The 23,520-nt window shown below is 35.8% G+C and overlaps 1 long non-coding RNA gene across 3 annotated transcripts in view; it reads left to right on the top strand.

Moving 5' to 3' along the window:
* The window catches only part of LOC127502914 (uncharacterized), a 59,634-nt gene extending 36,167 nt beyond the window's left edge, over positions 1 to 23,467 (top strand). For all 3 annotated transcript variants that reach the window (XR_007926956.1, XR_007926955.1, XR_007926957.1), the window contains one exon: positions 22,189 to 23,467. This is a non-coding gene — a long non-coding RNA (uncharacterized LOC127502914). The remainder of the gene's footprint in view (positions 1 to 22,188) is intronic.
* Positions 23,468 to 23,520: the final 53 nt, after the last annotated feature.

The raw sequence follows: 23,520 nt of genomic DNA, 5'->3' as shown, positions 1-23,520 counted from the left end.
ATCTATCTGACCCCAGACTTTTGAACGATAGTGTACAGTAGAAGTTTATGTGAATTGTAGGTCAGATCATTTGCTTTTTCATAGCTCAGGATATTGAATTAAGTTATGTTTTTGTATAGTGTCAACTTTGTCTCAGAGGCTTCTTTCAAAATGAATTAGCATTTGAATAATAGGAATAATTGACAGAAGTTAAATTAGACAGTAATAATACAGCAGAAAGTGGATAGCATATCAGATTATTTGGGGGGGTTTTTTTTGGTGAAGTTTCAACTTTGTCTCAGATGTTTCTCATAAAATTCATTACAGAAATGCAAATATACATAAATGAGACAATTGTTGATGTATTGAAAGTATATAAAGAGATATCTGCGAGGACTTCAGATGACGCAACATCTGGATCTACATGCACATTCCCAAATTTCTATGTATCCTAATTATTGTTAATATGTAATTCATTATTTCCAGGAGCTCTTTGCTTCTACCTTCAATTAAACTGCTAACAGTGATTGTAAATTAATTGCCTAAATTATTACACTGTTAGCTAACTACATTCTCTAAATTGTAATGTTGACATGCATTCTCTGTAAAGCTGCTTTGAAACGATATGTATCGTGAAAAGCGCTATACAAATAAATGTGAAAAATGAAAAAATATAAAATTGCTGAGAAATTTGATGTGAAATATTTGGTTGCAGACTTTTCCAGATAAAAATTTTGAAGCTCAGAGGTCACTCTTTAATAACTATGACTCAATGGCTTTACGTTTCAAGTTATGTTTCAGTATCAATTTTATATCCGATCTTTCTCATAATATTCCTAAAAAAACATAAATAAAATTTCATAAAATTAATTTGAATTGAATATCTCAGCTCAGTTAAGTGCAAGGAGAAAATTGAGACATTGTTGAGATCTCTTGTGAAACATTTGAGGTTCCTCAGTTTCTCCAGAGGAAAATTAGCAGGAGGCTTAAGTACATTTTCATTGCTCTCCATTAAATATCATTGCCACTGAAGAGCAACAATTGAGACATACTGTATATATGAAGATCTTGTGTGACTATAGTCTTTCTAATAGGCCATTTCAATAGACCCTGTGAAAGCTTTAAATCAGGTGTTGTATAGGATTGTTGTGCAGATTCACAATTAGCTGTGCTGCTGTTCTGGGCAGCACTGCATTAGGGCAACAGAACAAAGACAGATGCACTGTGGGATATGAAGCATTGAACACACACACACACACACGCACACTGTGCCCAAATAAGCACAGAACATGTGTATCTCTGCACCAAAGGGAATGAGGCTGTTTTTCTTCTCTCTGTGCTTGTATTTGTGCCATTAAATGTGTATTTCAGTATAGGGCCGGTCACATTTGGTTCCATTGACTGTGAATATGAGAGACAGGAAATGCAAGCTCAAGCGAAGAAGTTTTGCATTTCACTGCATTCCACAGTTTAAGTTCGGTGAACTCTGACCTGCGAATTCGTATGACGTGAAGACGTGTGACCAGTAGAAGATTTTAGCAGAACCCGTGTCTACTTTAAACTTTAAATCTGCAGGATTGCAGCATTGCAGTGAAGTGCAGTAGAATGCATATTTTTCATTCTTTTTTTTATGTATTATCGGTTGAATTGTGTTTTTAAAAAAGATGCCACAGAGTGTGACACCATTTTGTGACTGTTGCAGTCAGAGATTCGGCAAATTTTATGTAACGGGTGAAATAATATTTATGTGTCGGGTGCGGTGCGGTGCGGGTGCGGGTCGGACGCGTGGTAGGCACGGGTAGACTGCGGGTCCAATAGCCAAGACTATTCCAACTCAATTCGGTGCATTTGACAGCTGCTTTCAAATGGTGCTTATTTGTGTTCACGCTCTGTCTGAAGACCGTTAAAGGCTTCTAATTAAAACAGGATTTGCAGCGCTGAGCATTGTAGCCAATTGCGCTGCATCTGATTGAAAGCTATAGTGATTATTAAAGGGAGTGCACTTTGCTCGCTTTATGTATTTAATATAGGCTATTTACAATTTGAATAAAAGTTTTAGAATATTTTTCGCGCTGCTACAAAAAGGACCAGCGGCCAGGTAAACACTGCTTAGTTTCAGAAGAGACAACCGCGTTTAAATGCCGAGTGAATCTGATCAAATATTTACTAGCTTTAAGCTTACAGTTAAATAGCCCTACTAAAACATTCTTTGTTCTATTATTTTACTTGTGTTGTTTAATGCAGTGTTTAATTAGATGCAGCGACATATAATGCCTAATGTTGGTTTTATTGCTTGTGTTAGGCTACATGAGAAAAAAATTTTTGTCTACCTGATGTAGGAGATTTAATGCGGGTGTGGGTCGGGTCGCGGTTTTTATGTCAAACGGGTCAGGTCGGGTGCGGGCTAAAATTAGTGTTTCTGTCGGATATCAGGTCGGGTGTGCTGTTAATAACTGCGGGTGTGGGTTTATCAAACAGGACCCGTGCAGGACTCTGGTTGCAGTGTCATGGGTGGTTGTCAGGGTGTTGCTATGTAAATTATGAGGTGTCCTGAATCATTGCCAGGATATTGCTTTGAAGTTTTTAAGGTGTCCTGGGAGGTTGCTAGGGTGTTGCTAGGCAGTTGTTCATTGGCCCAAGTCTAAAGAGCCCGCCATCAAGTCTTGGTGATATTCCATGGAATTTGTTCTGGCATTTTATCACCCACCTGGAAAAAATAGTGCATCTGTTCGTACCTTTGAAAACACAAACTTTGCAATAAATCCATGTTTTTCCCATAGCTTGTGAAACATCATCTCCATGTGAAACTCTTGTGGGTTTCGGCTGTAACAAACACTCGGGAAAACACACTGATTGAGTTTGCAGGTGTTTGGATTGAATTTGAAGGTGTTATTGCAAACAGAGATTTGAATTTCCATCCAGAGCAGAAAAAAAGGAAATGAGACCAATAACCTTGACTGGCATTTACTCCTGTGTGTGTGTGTGTGTGTGTGTGTGTGTGTGTGTGTGTGTGTGTGTGTGTGTGTGTGCGTGCGTGCGTGCCTGCGTGGGTGTGTGTGTGTGTGTGTGTTTTATATGCATGAGGATTCTTTCATTTGTGTTTTATTTGCGCTCTTCGGTTGGGGAGATAAAGCTATTAATATATATGGCGATGAGAGGAGAGAGGCTGTGGCATATGCCTGCGAGCAAGAATATTAAAACTAAGAGAACTATAGTGATATCCAGCCCAGGAGTACACACACACACACACACACACGATTCATGTAGGAGACACGAACAATCTGGTGCTGGTTATTGTCGTGTGTAATCGATTTGCTCGGCCTTCTTAGATCTTAGGTCTTAGTTTTCCATAGGTCTCACATGATCTGACTCTCTTTCTCTCTCTCTCTCTCCCAAGATAAAAGTAGCTTTATTGACATGGTAAAAAAAACTGTACATTGGCAAATAATTACTAACATTATACATATATAAACACATAAAATAAATACATAAACATTTAAAAGCATTTTATGCCCGTTGCATATATATATATTTTAATAAATGTAAATGTAAAAATTTTTAGACCCTATTTTTATGTCAGTTTGCCCCAAATATATATATACAAATATAAATACATGTAAAATATTTTATAATTTTATTAGATTTTTTTACTTATTTATATATATTTTACTTTTTTTTGGATGTAAGTCAGTTTGGATAAAAGCATCTGCTAATTGCATAAATGTAAATGTATCATTTTTATTATTAAAATATAATAATCGTAACTTTATCATTTATAAATGACACAATGCAACAGTCATAAAATGTATAAATAGTGAAACAAACTGCATTTAATAACAATAATAGTATTTCAGACTTTTATCCTAAACACACTTTTCCTGCACCTCTTTATTGCACTTGTTCGCCCATTGTGTTAAACAATCATTGAAATGTGTGTATTTTGATTGGGGTAAATGCTGCTGTTAACAATTAAAACTCACACTCACTAAAGGATGAATGAGTGTGTGTGTGTTGTGAGGAGAGCATGTGGTGTTATAGAGGGATTAGTGTTTTAATGAGGGGGTGTGGCCAGGGTGGGCGGGGTCAGCCACTGCCTCAGGCAAAGAGCAGAGGGTCACACTCACACACACTGGGATGGACACACTCAGGGGGCCTCAATTAGAGGATGGAGGATAATTCCCCCCACCTGATACCTGCTGTCGTCCTGCGCTGTCCTTTTTCTGCCCTCCTGCCTTTTCTCTTTCTTTTACCATCTTGCTTTACCCCTCTTTACCCTTTTACTGTCAGTCTCTCTATCTGTTTTTTGATTGGAGTAGTAGTATTATTGGTATATAATGGCCAATGGCCCCAATAAGTATTCATTAGATCAAGTATCTATATCTGTGTCTCAAATGCTGCAGGATTTTTTCTCTTAATCAACAGTTTTTCTTCATAATTTTTGATCAGTGCCTTTGTTTTAGTGATTTTTAGTGGATTTATAAAGTCAAGCTCACACAGGTGTCCTAGAAGAGTAACCACAGGTGTAGTTCAACATGTTAAATATCAACATATATCTCTGTGTGTGTGTCTAATTTACATTATGTTTAGTTTAAAATCACATTTATTAATTACTCACTGAAAAATGTCTATAAACCTGTGTGTGTGTTTGTGTGTGTGCGTTTCCTCATTTGCATGTCTGTTATCTCAGGTTTCTTTGAATTGTTTCTGTCCCTCTGGATTTTGTGATTGAAACCCTCCCAGATTCTGTTCCTCTCCTTCCTTTATTCTCTCTGTAACTCTCTCTTTCTGTCCCTCCTCCATCTTCTCTGCTCTCCCTCTTTCTCCTCTCGCTTTGCACCTGTTTCCCGCTCTGAACAGCTGCTAATTGGGTGAATCTAATTAGTGATTACCCATAAACCTCAGCGGTGTTTGATAGGTTTGTTCTCCGACCCGTAAAATAATCCATCACTGATACGTGTGTGTTTGTTTGTGAGTACCAGTCCCTGTATCTGCGTCATAAACTGCCATAGGAGAAAGCATTTTAACGTCAGAACATTACATATCATTTAGTACTAACAAACCTGTCTCCCAAAATATATCAACAATATCATTGTTGTTTTCTAATGGGTTCAGAGGTCACCGAGGGGGAATTCTATGACCTTCACATGACCCTCATTCCAAGCATTCCAAAAGTCATTTAAAGTCATTCAAATCGCAGAAGTTTTACAATAAAGGTTTACATAAAAGACCCAAAATAAAAGAAAACCTATTTAATTGCACATCCAAAAAATGTAAATCATATATATTAAATAAGTAAAAAATAAAATAAAATGATAATATATAATTTTTTGGGATATACAGTCTCTTTAAATATTGATGTGATAAAAATAATGATTTTCTATATATATATATTTATGACAAAAAATATAAATCATATACACAAGTAAAAAACATAAAATTATATATATGCAGTCAAACCAAAATTTATTAAAGACATTTTTGACATTTTTGATATATTTTTACTAGTGAGTGCAGGACACTATAGTTCATTTATGTAAGTGAGGATAGCAAAATAAAGTAAACTGTGACATATTATACCCAAAAATTCTTCATACAGTGGGCTACCAGTAAAATTTATAAAAATTTGGAACCAAAAATTATTCACTTTGACCTTCTTTTTTTTTAAACTATAGTGAATAAACTGTAATAATGAACGAAATGTTCAAGGTTACTTCTAAAATATATATATATATATATATAAATATATATAAATATGTATATATAGTTTACTTTTTATAATAGTTATATGTATATATAGTTTACTTTTTATATAGTTTACTTTTAATTTTAATATTAAAAGACAAGAAATTATATATATATATATATATATAATTTCTTGTCTTTTAATATTTTTTTCTGATATTTTTAAAAAATGTTTCTATTTTTGTGTCCATTCAATGAAAGTCAAAGGGGTCCATTTATTTATTTATTTATTTATTTAAATATCTTCTTTTGTGTTCGCAGTAGAAAGTCATACAGGTTTGGAACAACATGAGGGTAAGTAAATTCTGTCAGAATTTAATTTTTAGACATTTATTTCTAAATCCTTAAAACTCTTTAATTTTTATACACTGACTGAACAAGAAAACGTTATTTTATAGCACACATACTGTGTTCTACAGCATCAATCCGTAGACATGATCACACTCATGTACTTTAATCAGTATCATTGTAATATGATTAAACCTGCTGTTGAGAAACACTGCAGCTTGTGATTTCTGTGGAAAGAGCTGCGTTGCACACAGCAGAGCATGATGGGACGGATAAAACAGGGACTATTAATCCAGAATGCCCCAAATGAGAACGAGCGAGAGTTTTAAAACTCGTTTTACTACAGGAAGCTGTCACAGACATTTACTTTCGTGCCGTTTGCTGCAACAACTTTCTTCCATAAGCCCCCGTGACCCCAGAGACAAACTCACTACGCCTCCATACCCTAAATAACTACAGATTAAAATTTTACACACACTCTCTCTCTCTCATGTTCTGACAAAGAGCAGTGTTGGCCTGTCATCTCCCATCTCATCTGCTGAGGAGACATCGCTGTGCCATCTCCTCTCAGTAAACACAAACACACACTCACAAATACGTTCAGACACACTTCGGCACAAACGTTCATTATTCTGTTCACATGCATCATGCTGAACACACATGGAATCTCAAAGAACAGTTTATTAAAACCAGAAATATTAGATACATGAGTATAAAAGAATATTGGAGTACATTTTACAAGAAAATACTATTTCAGTCTTTCTACTTCAAAATGTCATGTTTAATTCAATGTGTTAAGTAAATCCTACACCAGTTTTATTCTGTGTGACATTCTATATTAATTCTATACTGATGCACCATGCTTCTATGTTGCATGGCAGCTATAAACATATTAAAGGGTTAGTTCACGCAAAAATGAAAATTCTGTCATTAATCACTCATCCTCATGTCGTTCCACACCCGTAAGACCTTCGTTCATCTTCAGAACACAAATTATGATATTTTTGATAAAATCCGATGGCTCAGTGATGCCTCTATTGACAACAAGATAATTAACACTTTCAGATGCCCAGAAAGCTACTAAAGACATATTTAAAACAGTTCATGTGACTACAGTGGTTCAACCTTAATGTTATGAAGCAATGAGAATACTTTTTGTGCGCCAAAAAAGCAAAATAACGACTTTATTCAACAATATCTAGAGATGGCCAGTTTCAAAACACTGCTTCATGAAGCTTCGAAGCGAATTTTTTCGAATTTTGTTTCGAATCAGTGGTTCAGAGCGCGTATCAAACTGCCAAAGTCACGCCCCCCAGTGGTGAACCATTGAAATTTCAAAACACTTATGACATAACGAAGCCTCATTTACTGAAATCATGTGACTTTGGCAATTTGATGTGCGCTCTGAACCACTTCGAAACAAAAGATTCGTAAAGCTTTGAAGCTTCATGAAGCAGTGTTTTGAAATCGCCCATCACTAGATATTGTTGAATAAAGTCGTTATTTTGTTTTTTATCCACAAAATATCCAAAAATATCCACATTTAAATCTTTATAAACAAAAATAACTGGCTTCCGGCAGACGGCCTAAGCAAGTTGACTTACAGCGAAAGAGTGACCTCTGACCCGACGCATGACGTAATGACGAACGCGGAAGCACAGAGGATAGAGCAAAACAAAACACCGGTCATTAATTAAAAGTCTAAAATGAGAAATTTTAAAGAGAAATTTCGATATAAGAAAAGAGGAGCTTGAGTTTGTTGCCCAGCCCTATTTGCCCGAGAGGCGTCTAAGCTTATGATACTCCTACATCATGGGTCACATCAGAAGTTACTCTTTTGCCGTAAGTCAACTTGCGTAGACCGTCTGCCGGAAGCTAGTTATTATAGTTTATAAAGTTTTAAATATGGATATTTTTCTTAAAAAAAAAAAACATTGCTTTGCTTCAGAAGGCCTTTATTAACCCCCTGGAGCTGTATGGATTACTTTTATGATGGATGAAAGCATTTTTGGGGCTTCAAAATTATTTATAATTTTTAAATATATCTCCAATTGTGTTCATCTGAAATAAAAAAGTCATATACACCTAGGATGGCTTGAGAGTGAGTAAATCATGGGATAATTTTTATTTTTGGGTGAACTAACCCTTTAAGACACCTGATTTAAAGCATAAAGTTTTTTTATTTACTTTGTGCTTGACATCTTTTAGACAATGCCTCCTGTAAAATATAGTTTTAGTTTATCATATTCAATATTTTTGTGAATATAATGGCTAGAGTTTGAAGGTCAGTCAGTGAATGTGTTTGTTTTGCCAACAAATCGACTTGTTCTTGTAGTGTTTTGCTGACCGCTGTCATTGTCTATTCTAATGCAGATGTATAGATTTATAGATGAGGAGAGATCTTTATGTTTAATTTATCACTTCTCTCTTCCTCCTGCTCTCTTCTCAATGTCTGTTTTTTTTTTTTTTTTTGTAATCATAAAGATGAAAGCACTGATGATTTTTGCCCTTAAGTATAAACAGAACTGGCTGACGACATCAATATCCACAAATCTAAACAAACGGGAAGAGCAGCAAACTTCACAAAAGTGCCTCTTCAGCATGTGTGTGTTTGTGCGAAGCACTGACCAATTAGCCTACAAATTAGAGCAAAATCAAGGTAACGAGGCTTGAGCAGGATCTTGATCGATAAAATGTTTTTTTTAAAGCCCCCAAAATCTCACTTTAGACATAAAGTGAAATGAGAGTGAAACTGATTTCGAATGGATACAGACATCAGAGTGGTTCAGATACACATACACGCAAATTCATTGTGACGTTCAAATGAAGTTGACTCTGCTGGGACGGCTGTCGTGGAAATAAAGACACGACCATAACAAACTCAATAAAACACGAGTACAAGAGAAACAAATAAACATAAAAGACAGAGAAAGTGTTTTAGGGTAAGGGACATAACCTAAAAACAACACAACTCTACGTGTGTGTGTGTGTGTGTGCAGAAACTGATTGCTCTCTGCTAGTTTCAAGACATTGTGAATTTTCCTTTTTCAGCTCAATAACAATAAAACAGAGAAAGTCTTCAGATAAATAAGTGCCTCTCGCGGGAGGAACGGGACAATCTCTTTATTTTTACTGTCGTTTGTCCATCACACATTTTTTTTCATGGTTCATTACTGCTTCTGTCAATGGCTTTAATTTTCCACTTCTCTGCCCTGACACACGGTGAAGGACCCGCACTGGGCTTCACTATCTCTGCCTGTCTGAAAATACAAACATGCAGCTCATGCAACTGGGCATAAAATGTGAGTTTATGTGAGTTTGAGCTTACTTAGCGGGACAAAATTGCCCCTAGAAGTGAGCTCAGTCTGACAAAACTGCCATCAAATGCCAAAGATAAAGTTTTGCATTTTTGCATCTTTTTCATATAGAGTTATGGTTTGGTTATGGTTATTATAAAAAGAATGAGGCTAGTTATCACATGAGGAAGCTATTTTGAGTCAAAAGTCAATAGTTCAAATCCTTGTTTTGTTAGCAGTAATTTTGTCTTTTTCAATCATCTAGATAAATGCTAAAAGCAGAAAAGTTAAAAGAATATTTTTTTTGTGTGTGTGAATGCAGTGTTCCAAATTAAAATATTAATATTTCTGTACATACCTAACAAGTGAACACAAAAAATACACTGGCATTCAGACAAGAGTCAACTAGCGTTTAAAAGTTTGGGGTCACTGAGATTTTTTTTTAATGTTTTTGTATATTTTTTTAAATGTTTTTGACGTCTCATACTCAAGGCTGCATTTATTTGATCAAAAATACAGTAAAACAGTAAGATTTTGAACTATTATTATAATTTAACTCATAGAAATCATTCTAATATGCTGATTTTCTGCTCAAGAAACATTTATTATTATTATCAATGTTGAAAATAGTTGTGCTGCTTCATATTTTGTGGAAACCATGATATATTTATATTCAGATTTTTTGGAAGAATAGAAATTTCAAAAGAACATAATTTATTTGAGAGAAACATATAGAAACATAAATATCTTTACTGTCCCTTTTGATCAATTTAATGCACCCTTGTTGATTTAAAGTATTAATTTCTTGCTGTCAAGTCAGGGCAGGTTGTTAGTTGTTTTAAACATTTTGTTTAAATACTATAATGTTTTATAATCATTTATTTATGTTGGCCAAAACAATGGTTTGAAATTGTTCTGTTTTTCCTTTTATAATTTTATTATGTTTTTATGCTTCATAGTTTAACTGTTAATAACATATCAAATGAACTGTATCCTTTTTTCTTCTTTTTCTCTTTTTTTTTGACTTAAAAATTTTGAATTCATACAGAAACTGAGTTTCAGCAATATATCCACCCTAGGAAATATTCACATGTGACAACTAGCCCCATTTTCCTCTGCATAAGAACAATATACGTCTATGTCCTCATTATCTGGATGAGCGTGTTTGCATTGGTTCAGTCTCAAAAACTGGTGCTGTGTGTCTTAAATTTGGCATGAAACAGAAGTTGCCATAGCTTTTTCTTCCCTATTGTGAAGTAATGGCTTCTCAAACAAGAAAGAATGTAGGGTGGGACTTGATTTTTTTCATTGGAAATTGATTGGATGGTTGTGTTGTGGTTTGCTATTGGCTGATCTCAAGTGATTGACAGGTTGTCCCGCCCATGCGCACGTAAACACGTCATCAGATTAGAGACGCCACTGCAAGAGGGATGGGAAGTTGTTTTGATTAAAGATTACAAGAGCACATGAATTTTTAAAAAATGATGTGCACGGATAAATCATTTATAATAAATACTGCAATATTCCATGAAAAAATGTCAATTTTGATTTAATTGTGACTTTAAGAGGAGCTGGCGTTGTCTGCCTTAAAACAGTTATTGCGTTTAAAAGAGAACGAGGGGAAGCGCGAGAGAAGTGAAATGCAGGGAGACAGGTGTTGGCAAAAGAGCAACCGAATGAAACATGAGGTGAGACAGACGGGTCGAAGAGAGGCGCAGGTAGAGAGACAGATATTCTCTCATTCTTATTCATTTAGAACATATCTGATAAACACACACACGACCTCTCCGGCTGTACAGAGAGAAAGAAACGAGCGGCTCTCTCCTCCCGCTAAGTTGTCACATTGAATCCGCGCTGATGGGGGAGGAGGGGTCAGGGTTGGGGCGTCGCCTCAGGGCTCGTCGCCGAGCAACAAAAGACCACTCAGCTCGCGTTAGCCCTCCCGTCGGCCAATCAGGACTGACGGAACTCGGGCGCGGTCCGCTGCTAGCCTTCAAATGCTAAGTGCTTCATTAGCCACCTTTCATATCGCCGTCGCCCCCGGCAACCCACTTTACACTCGCCATCCCTGGGAGCGCGGCAAAACTTCAGACCGCCGTCAGGCCACACACACTCACACACACATTTACTGTCATCAGTGAATTTTGTGGTTTGCAGAAACGCTCACAGTCATACAATCACAACTCTGAATTCATCATGCGCGCACGTAACAGCAGAGTACAGCGTGAATTTGTTGTTATGAGCGTGTAATGTGGTTAGACATTACCGTGTGTGTGTGTGTGTGTGTGTGTGTTCGTGTGTGTGGCCTGAAGCTCAGCAGATGCCTGAAGCCTCTCCTGTCAGGATGGAGAGATCGGACGGAGAGGGAAACAGGAGAGAGCAGCTCCATTGGGGTACAGCTGTCTGTGTGTGTGTGTTATCTGTTATCTTCCTCTCAATGTCCTCCTCTTTCTCAGTGTGTCATGGTGAAACATTGAGTCAAGCAAACACTCTTTCCTCAGGACTGAATTCACACTGAAATCTGGGAAAGCAGCAGTACTTAGTACAGCAAAAAGTAGCCTACCAAGAATTTTAAAATACCATACAAATACCATGGCATGTGAATGGAAGTTATTCGAAGCCATTGTTGACCCTGGACCACAAAACAGTCATAAGGGTCAATTTTTTTTTAATAAATAAGCTTTCAATTGATGTATGGTTTGTCAGGATAGGACAATATTTGACTGAGTTACAACTATTTGAAAATCTGGAAAAAATCAAAATATTGAGTTAAAGTTGTCCAAATGAAGTCCTTAGCAATGCATTACCACTCACAAAAATACATTTTTATATATATTTACAGTAGGAAATTTACAAAATATCTTCATTGAACATGATCTTTACTTAATACCCTAATGATTTTTGGCATGAAAGAAAAATTTATAATTTTGACCCATACAATGTATTGTTGGCTATTGCTACAAATATACCTGTGTGACTTATGACTGGTTTTGTGGTCCAGGGTCACATTTGTATATAATAAAATACTGTGGCGTCACCATCTGCCACTGAAAGAAACGTCTGCAATCAAAGATGGTTTGAATCTTAACTAGTTTTTCTTCCAGGTTAAGATCAAAGTAGCAGCTGAACACAAAATTGTTGACTGTACAGAAGTTGTGCTTGGAATAAAATATTGACATTTTAATTGATATTAAAATTATAGGACTGTTTTATAAATTCATGCAACAGCAGATGGGTTAAATATTATATCAGTATTAGAGAAATTCAGTTTGCACCAGTTTGGTTGGATGCAAAACCTTTGACATCATCAACAAGAGATATGGTAAGTGTTCTCTCCAACTTTAAAGGCGATTTTCTCAATATTTTGATTTTTTTTGCACCTTCAGATTCCAGATTTTCAAATAGTTTTATCTCGACCAAATATTGTCCTATCCTAACAAACCATACATCAATGGAAAGTTTTTTTAGTCAGCTTTCAGATGATGTATAAATCTCAATTTCAAAAAATTGACCCTTATGACTGGTTTTGTGGTCCAGAGTCGCATATCGCTCTCAGTGACCTTGTCCGAACAAACCTGTGACCCATTTTGTTTGGAAACAGCTGGTTTAAAGGAATATTCCAGGCTGAAAACATGCTAAATACCTTGATGTTGATTACCACAGACAATAATTTTGATTTGTCACTCGGTTTGAGTTTGTAAATGAAACAAAATTGTACTGAAAGTTAACCATATACAATGTAAATCTATAGGGCAGCACTTGTTTGTTGTTTTTAACCCAGAATATTCCATTAATGAAAAGTTAGAAAAGAGTGTCTCTGTTCACGATGAAGTAAATTAACCATCTTATCTGTGTTTGAGAAATCAGCAGTATCTCTTCATGTTGCCTTTTTGGTCATCTTTACATGTTTTAGCCTGTTGATTGTTTGGAGATGCTGGTACTTTAAATCTGATTAATTTGAATATTCATTCAGGATATTTAATTGTTGTATTTGTTTAAAGGAATGTTTTGCCCATTGAAAGTGCATTAATATAAACATGACTTTTGTGCATATATTCCATGGCTGAGATAAACACATTTAGCTTGCTGTCTGGGATGGAGGACTCAACCACAAGATTTGACCTCTAAACTGACCCCTAGACTACTTAATTATTCAATATAGTGAAGTCAGAGTAGTGGAGGAATACTGTAAGAATGTAAAGACTTGCGTTTTGGTTGACAGAATGAGAGTAACATGCTCAGTCGAAATGAGTCTGTGGTCGTGTCAGTAAACTTACTGAACACAGAACACTCGTTTAATAGGAGATGTTTTCTGGATAATTTGTCAGGTTTTGCGTTCATGTCGATCTAAAATATGATGAAGAAATGCTTGAAGTGTTTAATAGGCCCAAACTCTCTCTCACTCTGTGTGTGTGTGTGTGTGTGTGAGAGAGAGAGAGAGAGAGAGAGAGAGAGAGAGGGTCAGTCGTACTGTATTCCCAGTGCTCCCTCTAGTGGACTGATTGCTTTACAGCTCATTCAACAATCCCAGTGTCACTCACAGACTCTCATATGTAAGAGCACAAGTTCTTTTAGCTATTTAAATAAAAACAGTCTTTTCAATTTATTTATTTTTTTATATAAAATAATTATGACTACAGACTAACTCTAGACTAACTTTTTTGTAAAATTAAAAAAATACTTATGTACTTCATTAATTAGAATTATTTTGAGGGCATCTGCACATTATTTTGACTATTATGTGCATAAACAGCTCAGTAACCCCCCCCCCCCCCCCCCCCCCCCCACACACACACACACACATTACACTGTAAATTTGATACATTATATGGGATGTGTTTGTAGTGTTATAGAAATTATTTGCATATAGAATGTGTAATTGTGAGTGTGTGTGTTTTTCAGTGTGTGTCAGTGTGTTTATATTTCTGTGCATGTGTGTATTTGTTGGTGTGTGTGTGTGTGTGTGTGTGATTCCCCTGTGTTGGCCTGAGGGCACCTTCACTTCACAATTAATGGAGAGTCTCATGGGAGCTTCAGTCTCCCTCTTTTACATGAAACCTTCCTCTCCTCTTCCCTCCATCCCCCTCTCCTCCTCATTCACTCTCTTCTCTTCTCTTCTCTTCTCTTCTCTTCTCTTCTCTTCTCTTCTCTTCTCTTCTCTTCTCTTCTCTTCTCTTCTCATTTTCAACACTTCTTGTTTAATTTCTTCTCATTTTGTCTTGTTTGTTAGCTCATCTTTTCTTTTCTCTCATTTTCTTGTTTCTTCTCTTCCTTCTCATTTTGTCTTCTCTCAATTTTTTAATTCAATTCTTTGGTAACGTTTTATTCTACGGTGTCCTTGTTACACATGTAGTTACTGTAGTAATAACATGCATAATTACATGCAACAAACCCTAAACAAAACCATAATCCCAACCCTATAGTAAGTACATGTAGTTAATTATTATTACTCATTTCTTAAATGTACAGTTACACTGTAACAGACACCTTAAAATAAAGTGTAACCAGTGTTTCAATTTAAAGTACTTTATTGGCATGATTGTGTTTATATAATATTGCCAAAGCATAATAACTGAACACATATCAAAAACAGTATTAAAATAAGCTGCTAAGTAATGAAAAAATAATAATAAAAATAATGAAAATTTTATATAATATAAAATAGACTTATCAATGAAACAAACACTGTATATATACACACGGATAGTCTTTGATTATATTAATGAAGGCAAATCTCTTTTTCTTCTCTTCCGCTAATCCATCTCTCATCATCTCATTTTCTTCTCATCTCATTTCTTCTGCGTCTTTGTCTCATCTCTTCTTTTCACTGATTTTCTTCTCTGCTCATTTCTTTGCTTCTGGACTCTTCTTGTCTGTTTTGTCTTGTTCATCAGCTCTTCTCTTCTAACTCTTCTATTCACCCTCATTTCATCTCTTCCTCTCATCTTTTTCTTGTCACTTCTCGTGACGTCTCGTCCTTCTCATTTTTGTCTTGTCTCATTTCTTCTCATTTTGTCTCTTGTCAGCTCAACTTTTCTAACTCTTCTCTTAATTCATTCTCATTTCATCTCTTCCTTCTCATTTTTGTCTCGTCTCTTTTCTTCTCATTTTGTCTCTTCTCTCATTTTCTTCTCTTATATCACCTCTTGTCTCTTCTCTTCTTTTTCCTTTCATTTCATCTGTTCTTACTTCATCTCTTTTCTAGTATTTCTTTCAGTTTCTCGTTTCATCTCTTCCCCTCATCTTTTTTCTCACCACGCCTCTTCCTTCTCATTTTTGTTTTGCCTCTTTTCTTCTCGTTTGTCTTTTCTCTCATTTACTCTCTTCTTATTGCACCCCTTCTTGTCTCCTCTCATCTTTTTCCTTTCATTTCATCTCTTCTCACTTCATCTCTTCTCTACTATTTCTTTCAGTTTCTCGTTTCTTCTCATCTCTTTTCATTTCATTTGCTCTTTTGTCTTCTTGTCTCTTCTTGTCTCATAGCTCTTCTCCTTTGATTTATTTCTATTTTCTTTATTTAATTTTTTCTCATTTTGTCTCTTTTGTCAGTTCAACTTTTCTAAGTCTTCTCTTCATTCTCATTTCATCTCTTCCTCTCATCATTTTCTCGTCACTTCTCATTTGGTCTCTTCTCATTTTGTCTCTTCTCTCATTTTCTTCTCCTCTCATCTTTTTCCTTTTGTTTCATCTTTTCTCACTTCATCTCTTTTCTACTATTTCAGTTTCTCGTTTCTTCTCATGTCTTCTCATCTCTTTTAATTTCATTTGCCCTTTTGTCTTCTTGTCTCTGCTTTTCTCATCTCTTCTCCTTTTCATTTATTTCTAATTTTCTGTATTTCATTTCTTCTCATTTTGTCTCTTTTGTCAGTTTGATTTCTCTAACTCTTCTCATTTCATCTCTTCCCCTCATCTTTTTCTCATCACTTCTCATCACGTCTCTTCTTTTTTTTATTTTTGTCTAGTCTCTTTTCTTCTCATTTTTTCTAATTTTCTTTTCTTCTCTGCTCATTTACTCTCTTATTTCACCTCTTCTTGTCTCCTCTCCTTTTTTTCCTTTCATTTCATCTCTTCTCACTTCATCTTTTCTCTATTTCTTTCAGTTTCTCGTTTCTTCTCATTTCTTCTCTTTCTCATTTTCTCGTCACTTCTCATAACGTCTCTTCTTCTCATTTTGTCTCTTCTCTCATTTTCTTCTTTTCCCTGCTTATTTACTCTCTTCTTATTTTACCTCTTCTTGTCTCCTCTTATCTTTTTCCTTTCATTTAATCTCTTCTCACTTCGTCTCTTCTCTACTATTTCTTTCAGTTTCTCGTTTCTTCTCATCTCTTTCTCATTTTCTCGTCACTTCTCATAACGTTTCTTCTTCTCATTTTGTCTCTTCTCTCATTTTCTCATTTTGTCTCTTCTCTCATTTTCTTCTCATCTCTTCTCTTTCTCATTTTCTTGTCACTTCTCATCACGTCTCTTCTTTTTTTTTATTTTTGTCTAGTCTCTTTTCTTCTCATTTTTTCTCATTTTCTTCTCTTCTCTGCTTATTTACTCTCTTCTTATTTCACCTCTTCTTGTCTCCTCTTATCTTTTTCCTTTCATTTAATCTCTTCTCACTTCGTCTCTTCTCTACTATTTCTTTCAGTTTCTTGTTTCTTCTCATCTCTTCTCTTTCTCATTTTCTCGTCACTTCTCATAACGTCTCTTCTTCTCATTTTGTTTCTTCTCTCATTTTCTTCTCTTCTCTGCTTATTTACTCTCTTCTTCTCTCACCTCTTCTTGTCTCCTCTTATCTTTTTCCTTTCATTTCATCTCTTTTCACTCCATCTGTTCTCTACTATTCTTGTTCTCGTGTTTCTCATTTCTTCTCATCTCCTTTCATTTCATTTGCTCCTTTGTTTTCTTGTCTCTTCTCCTCTCTCATCTATTCTCCTCTTATTTTAATCTTCAAAAAAAGAAGACAAGAATATTTTAACCCTCCAGAATATCATCAATTTTTCCTCCCACAAAACACACAACAACACACAACTGAAGAACACAGCAGGCCACATCACACATCTATTTTTTTTTTTTTTGCGTGCATGTATGAAAACACATTTTCACATTTTGTGTCGTCTCTCTGTAGGCCTCCTGTGTCTCGTGTGCACCACATAAGTTTGCGTCTGTGTGTTATACTATATTAAAGCGCACGCAAAACCTTTTGGTTTATTTAGATAAAGACATTCCCAAAACCACACAGACGGATCTCCGCAGAACAGAATCAAATCTCAGGAAGCGTTTGATAACGAGAGGAATGAGATGATTGCATCACCTTGTCTTCCACCCGTTTCTCTCTTTTTCTCCCTCTCTGCCTCTTGATATCTTTTTAAATCCAGAGAGAACGGAAGATTTCATTTCTTCCTCCATATGTAATCAACATCAAACACGCTCGCGCACTTTGTCCTGCTCCCGACGACACTTTCCATCATTTCGCGCAGTCTCACCTGTGTCATCAATTAGAGTGTCTCTCCGCACAGTGCATTATGGGAAGGAGTTCAGAGCTGTCAGGCATCATGAAGCGTTATCGTGCGTGCACGCAGCAGGAGTAATGCGAGGCGTCTGCGGTGTCAAGCGTTCTGTTTAATGTGATTCTCTCTCTAGTACTGTAACTCTTTCTGTGGCTGCTGTTTACCATACAATAATACAACAAGTGTGTGTTTGAAGAGTGACTGCTCTGTGCGCTTATGTGGGCTGAAGGGGACGGCACGTCACCGCCTATAAACTCATTTCAGACTGAAACCGTTTCTTGTTAAGAGACATTGTGTTACCGTGTTTGACCTGGAGCGGGTTAGATTGACAGAGTGAGTTTTATCCTGCAGGTGTGGATGATTTGGAGAGTCTTTCATAACGGTGAGAGACATGATTCTGGTAAGGGTCAAACACAGGAATATAGCTTTATATACATTATACTATGTCCACTAATCTCACATTTTGGGAAATCGTTAATTCTTTTTAAAGATCAGTCCCTGTTTACTTGTTTTTAATACAACACTCTTAAAAATAAAGATGGGTGATACCACAGAAGAACCAGTGAATAGTAAACAGTTCTTTAAAGAACCATTTTCTTTTTATTACTGTGAAGAACATTTTTAGAACCTTTTTCGGGTATAAAGAACCTTGTGTGCATTAAAAAGGTTCCACACTTTTAAAAATAAAGTTTCTTTATTGGCATCTGTGGTTCCATGAAGAACCATTAACCTCAATGGAACCTTTACGTTACACAAAAGATTCTTTATAATGTTGTTTAGATTTTTAACATGTTCTTCACACTAAAAAAAGGGTTCTTTTAAGAACTTTTCACTGAAAGGATCTTTGGGGAATCAAAAATGGTTCCATGAATTTTGAAGGTTCTTCATAGAACCATCAATGCTAATAAAGAAACTTTATTTTTAAGAATGAAGTTCTGGGTCTTTTTGTGAATGATTCATAAGTCCACATTTTAATAACTTTCTCTGAAACAAATTTCCCTTTTCAGCTCAAGTCACCTATTCATAGTTTTCAGTCACGTGACTGCCACGAAGACCTGGAGGGCAAAACGAACTGAATTACGGACCAGTCAATTTTCCATCTTAAAAGAAGAAAATCAAATATGTGAACGAAATGCAAGTTTTGGGCACTTGTGATCCATGTACAGCACCTGCTGCAGTACTTCAACAGTGGGACGTTCTAAAACGCTTAATGTGAAAAACACTTAAAGTCTGTTAATGTACTAAAACAGTGATAATAATAAAGGATCAAATTCAGTATAAACCTTTTAGAAGATGCATACTAATATACAGAGCAGATGAACACAGAATATAAACACAACGCACAGTTTCTCGTTAAGCATTTTTCCAAAGAAAACCATTATAAAGAAAACGCTTAACAAGAAACTATGCGTTGTGTTTATATTCTGGGTTCATCTGCTTGCGTGTATATTAGTATGCATCTTCAATAAGGTTTATCCTGAATTTGGTCTTTTTATATCACTGGCGAAGGAATGAAGGAAAACCTTGTTCTGCCCTCCAAGTGGGTGTTCCTATAAGGGTGTGACGTCATGTGAAAACTATGAATAGGCTGCAAGGTTGATAATTTTCAGGCAACTGGTGTGTCTTTTTAATGTCTTATCACAGCAATTCAATGCAGATTAGTGTTAAATAAAGGTCACATAACAAATAAATATAGATTTGACATTGAGGCATTAACATTGGGGTACATGGAGATGCTCCTGAGGATGAACTTCACCTTCAGCGTCCCGGTCACCGTCTCTGTACCCGGCATGTTGAGGCTCAAATAAATGGAGCCTGATTCCTGGGATAAAAAAATGTATATGTAATGTATAAAATGTTTTCCAAACTCTCAAACTCTCAAAATGCCATTTTTCACGAATCTGCTTTAACAAACCTTTAAAGAGGACCTATAATGCCCCTTTTACAAGAATGTGTCTGTGAAGTTTCAGCTCAAAATACCCCACAGATCATTTATTATAGCTTGTCAAATTTGCCCCTCTTTGGGTGTGAGCAAAAACATGCCATTTTTGTGTGTGTCCCTTTAAATGCAAATGAGCTGCTGCTCCCGGACGCTTTCCAGAAGAGGGCGGAGCTTTAACAGCTCGCGCTTCGGTTGCTCAACAACAACAAAGCTGGAGAATCTCAAGCAGCCAAAATGAGGATTGTCAGTAACGGTGTTCAGCCTTACATTGTTCAAACTGGAGTCGGACACTGATGGAGAGACTCAGGAAGAAGTTACAACTTTTAGAATGAAACTGGACGTTTCTGAATGGTTAGTGGATAAGTTTGATGCTGAGATTGATGAAGAGATTGTAGAATGAAGTCGTTATTTTCGTTTTGTTTTTTAGCACAAAAAGTATTCATGTTGCTACATAAAATTAAAGTTAAACCACTGTAGTCTTGTTGACTGTTTAAACTAAGTCTTTAGTACCTTTCTGGACGTTGACAGTGGTAATTAAATTGCTGTCTATGGACGAGTCATATACCTCTCGGATTTCATCAAAAATATCTTAATTTGTGTTCTGAAGATGAACGAAGGTCTTCCAGGTGTGGAACGACATGAGGGTGAGTAATTAATGACAGAATTTTCATTTTTGGGTGAACTAACCCTTTAAATAGTGCTGTCAAATCGATTAATCGCCTCTAATATAAAATTTTGTATATGTGTTTGTATATATACACACACATATATTTACAACAGGGATGATCCCAACATCTGAATAGAATTAATAGTAACGTTTCTGATGCTTGAGAATTCTTCATTTCATCTTGTCAGGTTGTTACTGCAGTAATATTGTCACAGTACTCAGTGTGTGTGCGTGTGTGTGTGTTTAAACTCAGATTGACTGATAGAGGCTTCAGGGAATTTGCTCATGGCTTTTGCCTATAACCTTTATATAAAACCAGGTTTTGATTTGAAACGTCTCACTGGCACTCGTGACACTGCATTTCAGGAATGAGTTTGCCGAGTGTTTCTGCAAAAGCCAGACGTGCGTCTCTTCAGACAGTTGGCTGTTTAGGTTATCTTCCTCACATCGAGAAGCTGCGAGTTATCATGCTGTGTGTGAGAGAATGTGATATTGTTTCTGTGGCGAGTGGGAAGGTCTGCGCCGCGTAATTAGAATATCGGCTCCTGTGTTGTGACTGGCTTCTTTGAGCGAGCTCACCTGTGTGCTTCCTGCTCATTAGCATTCTCATGCATATTAATAAGGAGCAGAGGCGCAGCACGCCCTAGCTTGGCCGCAGGGCATCATGGGAGATTACTTGCATGAGTAATCCCGCTGGCTGGAGTTGGTCCAGAACTCCACAGCTGTCCGTCAAAGCGCAGGCGGGCAGAAGGGCATCAGGGTGTGGCGGGGCAGGGCAGTAAAGGGCTAGCGTTTAGCATGGGCTTAGCATTAGCTCATCAGGGATGAAGACAGTCTCTTTTTGAATCATAATGAGATCACTTACAGGTTTTTTAAAGGCAGCTTTGCTGATTAGCTTCTATTTAGTTCAGGATTCTGTTCTCTAAATGTCTAAAGCTAGTGCTGTTTGCTCTCTGATGTATCTTTTTCAACATGTAATTCTACCTGTTGACATCTCAGATTCATTAGTGCAAGAAGAAATGTCTAGTGCTGAATTACAAAAGCATGTTTCTGGGACGAGAGAATCACTTTAATCGCATGTTTAATGTACAATATGATTCAAAGGTTTGGGGTCATTATAGTTTTTTAATGTTTTTGAAATAAGTCTCTTATTCAAGTCTCATTTTCTTATTCAATGCTGCATTTATTTGATCAAAAATATGATTACAATTTAAAATAGCTGTTTTCTATTTGAATATGTTTTAAAATGTAATTTATTCCTGTGATCAAAGCTGAATTTTAATCATCATTACTCCAGTCTTCAGTGTCACATGATCCTTCAGAAATCATTCTAATATGTTGATTTGCTGCTCAAGAAACATTTCTGATTATTTTCAATGTTGAAAACAGTTGTACTGCTTCATATTTTTGTGGAAACTGTAATATATATTTTTCAGGATTATTTGATGAATAAAAAGTCCAAAAGAATAGCATTTATTTGAAATAGCAAACTTTTGTAACAATATAAATGTCTTGACTGTCACTTTTGATCTTTTGAATTAAAATATTAATGTATTAATATTTGTATTAATCATAAAAGTGGTCCATATGACTCTTGCAATATATTCCACTTTTAAAGTTATATGATATTATTCAGACTGGACTCTGAACAGACTTTTATTCTGGATTTGCATGCCTTTTTGAAAGTTTTAGTTCCCATTCAAAGTAAAAAGTTTTAGTTCCCAAAAGAGTGACCAGCACAATTCACAAATCATATTTTCTCCTTTTTTTGTTCCACAGAAGAAAGAAAAGTCATATAGATGGTTTGAAACATCACAAGAGTGAGTAAAACATATATATTTACATTTAGTAAATAAATGTATATATACTGTAATAACAAAATCTTCATTTTTGTGTGTTAGTTTCACTCTTAGAAGAAAAGGTTTTGTCAGGCACTTCATAATCTTTTAGGGTTTCCCATCATGGGAACATTTTATGGATTTAGTTTTAATTCATTTTTTATTGTGATTTAAATTTATTGAATTAAATGGCTCATAAACATACTTTATCACTAGAAAAAAAATTAAATAACCTTTTAAACATAAAAGTATTATGTAATCATTTAAGGACATTTTTCATTGTATGGAACCTTTTTTGTCCTAAAGCGTTCTTTTAAGTTGAGTTGAGAACCCTAGAGTTCTATATAGAACCCCAATGAACCTTTTATTCTAAGAGTGTTCCTTTAAATGTGATGACACATGTTGCTTCATTGCTCATGACCTACACACAAGAAGAAGCCAATTTCTTTCACAGTAAAACATCTCCATGTTAGGTTAACCAGCAGTGTCATCAAAGGGAAGGTAACATGTAATTCAGCTTGTTTTAAAACCATCTAACTGCAGCCTACAGGCAATTCATTTACTATGAAGAAATCAACAGCCAAGTTGACCCCAACCGATCCTAGAATCAAGTGTCTGTGTGTAGTTATTATTCTATAGCCTTCATGTATCATATCTGAGATTACATATGAGTTAAGAGTGTTAATCATACTGTAAAAAAAAAAAAAAAAAAAGGGTACGATATATATCTGAAGGAATTTTCCCTATTTATTTATTTTTTTCGCAGGTGTTTTACCTGTATTTTGAATTACGCATTGAATTTGTGTTGTGTTTTAGGGTTAATGGAAATTTCCATAAAATTACTGGATAATATCCTGGCAGAAAATTACCAGTAGGCCTACATTTTCCTTTTTTAAAAAATTAAATCTTAATCAACTCAGTTTATTTATTTTCTTCATGTGTGTTCCCAGTCTTATTGTGAACAGTTCATCAATGCATGTTGTTCCAGTGTCTTTCAGTGCAGGAAGCTACTTTTCTTTTCAGCCGACGTCACAATGAAAGAAGCTGTGTTTTAAAAGGGAAGTATACATTCAGATCTGACTGCATTCTGGTACGCACCCTCTTTTCATCCTCCAGTAAGTTCCCAGTAGATAATATCAAGTCCTTCCCTACCTCTTTTTCTCATTTAGCATTCAGTTTTTCTTGAAAATAAGTAAAATTGTTTGCAAATGCTGATTCATGTTGACAGTCGCAGGCGAAGCCAGAGGGTGTTTAGCCGGTGTGGGACCATGAT

Source organism: Ctenopharyngodon idella, chromosome 20 (genome assembly GCF_019924925.1).
Source record: "Ctenopharyngodon idella isolate HZGC_01 chromosome 20, HZGC01, whole genome shotgun sequence".
NCBI lineage: Eukaryota > Metazoa > Chordata > Actinopteri > Cypriniformes > Xenocyprididae > Ctenopharyngodon > Ctenopharyngodon idella.
The sequence above is the reverse complement of the archived record's forward strand: the minus strand, read 5'-3'. Positions and strand labels throughout refer to the sequence as shown.